Here is a 3,777-nt window from a genome sequence, read left to right on the forward strand (position 1 = left end):
CAAGGATCCTCTTTTCCTCTTCCAGTCTCTTTACTATCATGATGTCATCGATTGCCCTTGTTTTGTGTGAAGACTGACAGAGTCTGAAATGCATTTATGAAAAGGGCAAATGAACTCAGCAAAAGTATAAATTTGTAAGTTCAGGTCAACACCTGGAGTATCTAGTCACATTATCTGTCAGGTATGACAGATAATGTGTCACCAGACAGGATCTCTTCCACAGACAGAACTTCTGTGTCTGTATCAGTCTTCAAGTGACCAACATCTTCTAAAGCTAATGCTAAGATGTTTTCTCCTTTCTGATCTTGCGATGAGCCTTGACACAAGCTTTGTGTCCATCTGTGTCTGCACAAACATGCACAAACAACATCAACTGTGTCAAAAATGTTTATGCAGTATTTACCAGCACGGTTATTCAATGCCTGGTCAGTGTTCCTTACTTACATTCATGGGCTTTGCCATGGAAAATTGAGAGAAATGGCTTCATTTTAAGCAGGTGTTGGAGCTCAGGACAGCTTTTTGTTAGTTYTCAAGTTATGTCCAGTACTTGCATGTTACATCCATTGAAAAAAAGGTGATTGTCTGTTGACCAGCCTTTGTTGAAAAGAACAAGGGTTATGCAAAATCTCATACCCTATCTAAGAGCACTAAGCAGCACTCCATGTATACACACCGCTAGCTCCAAGCCCCACATGCTGGATCTGTGAGAGATTTCCCTGGCTGCTGACCACTGCCCACCACAAAATCAAGAATGCATACAATTCAGTCAGGCTAAAAGGTTACTGTTATTACACATTTACAATCTGCAGTCTTACATTTTTGGTTGATTTGCGTATACAGTGCACATATTTTCCTACGTTTTCATCCTTGGCTATGAAAAGGTCCTGAAATATAGCCTGTTCCTCCAATCTGAAAAACAAGCAATAAAATACACTTCATGAGGTGTTAAAGTCCAAAGATAGTGAACATCACTAACATATACAAAGAACTGTTATATTGTACACATTTTACAATACCTTGCTGCATTCTTTAAATGGTAATACTTGCAATTTCCATCCACTGAAACTGAAAGCACATCTGGGGTACAAACATGGGATCCTTCCATAACATTTTAACTTATGCTTTCTCTTCTTATCGGCCACCATGACTTAAGGAGATGGGATGGTCAGCAGGTGACATGAATGCAGATGTGGCTGATCTATGGGTGAGACAGATGACGGAATGGGAGGAGAGGCAGCTGGAGAGGCGCTTCTGGGTCTCTTCTTCTTCTGAAAAGACTGAGGGGATGGGACAACAGGAGGAGAAACGGGAACCAGATCAAGCACCATCACAGAATCTTCCTGGTTCTCTGGTATCATTATTGGATGCTCCTCAGTAAGCATCCCAGGCTGCTCCTGACCTATGGTCTCTGTCTGTTCAAATATCAGGTTCTCAGCTCTTTACTTCTCTTCATCTGGGTTGCAACAGCAATAAATAACATAGACAGGAGGAAAGAAAAGTGCCTGTACTGATGCAAGTTCGTTTTTAATTCAAGTAAATGACCTGGCTGCAATCAGTGTATTCAGACAGGGTTCATAAACAAAACTTTAAAGACCATCACAGCCTAGGGGCACTGATGTTTTTAGCAACTCTCCAATTTTACAAAGTAGCAACAACAAACATGACTATAAATACTATTATGTGACTTTAGCATTGCTAATTAAACGTATTAAGCACAGATACAGTGTACAGGTACAATTAGCCTCCTAGAGGCTAATTTAGCTAGCCTTCTCCGGCAAAAAAAAATGTTACAAACGTGTCTTCAACCATTCGCATCACAGTCCTACTGCCATTAAGTCCTAAAACTACCATCAGTAACTTTATAACGTAACACTTTGGAGTTATTTTTGGTTTTAGAGTACAAACACATTTTGACAGGTGCAGATTTCTACTCACCGGAGTGTAAGTGTCGCATGGGATGACGTCAGCTTCTTCTTCTTCTTGGGCTTTTGTGGGATCCGTCCTTATTTTTATTATTTCAATAAAAAACATTAAACGTTTACAGAACAGTTTGCATGCAATCACAAAAGAAAATACATCTTAATTTTTTTATTATTTATTTGGTGTAAATCATTGATATCATACTCAAAAATAGTTGGTAAATTAAAAAAGAAAGGTTTTTAAATCAAGTTACAACCACAACAAAAACCCTCCTGTTTTATATTTTACTGAGTTATTTTTAAATACCGAATTACAGTCCTTTGACATGTATTTGTAGTAAATATTCTTAATATCCTGTTCAAACTAGCACATAAATTGTAAATAAAGATTTTTTTTAAAAAATAGAATAGACTCGTCATCTTATTCGTTCCCAGGTCGTCAGTATCGGACGCTTAGGGAGAGGTACAGCATTCAATGAGAGAACCCTTTTCGTCACATATTGACGCGAAGGGGGTACCCTCGGCGTCAATGTGTGACGCCGAGGGTACCTGCCCAAGCGTCAATATGTGACGAGTTGGGAGTGAGAATGTGTTGAGGAGCTAGAGGAGGACGTGCTGGTCTCAGCGTCCTGGCAGCGTTCAGTTTGTCACCTAATGCCGAGATCGACTCAAAACCTTCCGCGATCGACATATTGCGCCCTGCTCTACAAAGCACGAACAGTTCAGAAACAATATAAAATGAAAAAAAAAGCTATTTATTAACTGATTGAGTCGTGTTTTAGATTATTCTTGAAAAACTAATCAGTCACGGCTGATTAGTGGGTGCTCTCACGGCTACACGGGGAATCCATAGATTTTTTTTTTTTTACAGCAGACAGCCGCTCCTCTCTTGAGGGTACTGCGTACCGCCGCTAAATCTTTTAGGGGTACGCAGTACTCTGTCGTACCCCCTTACTTTCACCCCCGCATTGGTTTCATAAATAATTATTTTATAAATTTTATTGTAACTTGTATGATTATTACTATAGCAATCATTCAGCTTCGTGTTATAACTGCATGGAGGCTGTTTGTTGCGACTTATACTTTAATTCATAAACTAACCTGGTTTTAATTAAGCTCCATAAGACAAAGAGACTTTGATATTGCGAGGTTGTTGTTCTAACTCGTTCATCAATGATTTTATCTTCCACATATGTTTGCAGTCTAACTAAGCAAATTAAGATAAAAGAGGAAGCCAGGTGTTAGAAAACCTAAAGACTTCTGTCTCAGAAGCAGCTCTGGCTCCACCAGATCAACAACCAGCTCTTAGGATGAACCTTGACATCGTCTTCATGATGTAAGTTTGTTTTTTCAATGAGGAGCTAGCTACATTTTCAACAACAAAAACTGGTGTGTACCAACACTAAGTGCTTAATTAATAAACATCATGATTTGATTTAAAGATAACTGGAAATAATTGTTCTCTTCTTGTTAATCTAACTCTTATCTATCTTTTTTTTATTATTTGTTGTTGACTTTCAGTGCCCTGTGATGGACTGGTGACCTGTCCAGGGTGAACCCTGCCTCTCATCTGATGTCTACTGGAGATGGGCACCACCAGCCCCCCTCACCACCCTGCAAGGATCACTGTGTTCAGATCATGGATGGAGAGATTTTAAGGTAGTTTGTCTCCTTAAGTCCACACTTAAAACAGCTTCATAGTTGATGCCAACATCAACTGATTCTATGACATTGATGACTGTTTTTTTTTTCTACTTTTAACATAAACAGGCAAAGAAGAWACCCAGAAATGTTTTTCCACCCCAGGCATCCGGTCCCAATCATCATCAGTTCTGATGATGTCACATACATGGCGAGT

At 39.3% G+C, this 3,777-nt stretch overlaps 2 long non-coding RNA genes across 2 annotated transcripts; both read right to left on the reverse strand.

The window, feature by feature from the left end:
- On the reverse strand, window positions 1–633 carry LOC103476233 (uncharacterized). The gene is made up of 3 exons (XR_535426.2): window positions 441–633; window positions 203–345; window positions 1–83 (listed from the first exon to the last, which is right to left on the reverse strand). It is a non-coding gene; the product is annotated as an uncharacterized LOC103476233 (long non-coding RNA).
- Window positions 634–853: 220 nt separating this feature from the next.
- LOC103476234 (uncharacterized) lies at window positions 854–1,251 on the reverse strand. Its single transcript, XR_535427.1, has 2 exons — window positions 1,017–1,251; window positions 854–909 (listed from the first exon to the last, which is right to left on the reverse strand). It is a non-coding gene; the product is annotated as an uncharacterized LOC103476234 (long non-coding RNA).
- Between the last annotated feature and the right edge of the window lie 2,526 nt (window positions 1,252–3,777).

Source organism: Poecilia reticulata, linkage group LG14 (assembly GCF_000633615.1).
Source record: "Poecilia reticulata strain Guanapo linkage group LG14, Guppy_female_1.0+MT, whole genome shotgun sequence".
Lineage (NCBI taxonomy): Eukaryota > Metazoa > Chordata > Actinopteri > Cyprinodontiformes > Poeciliidae > Poecilia > Poecilia reticulata.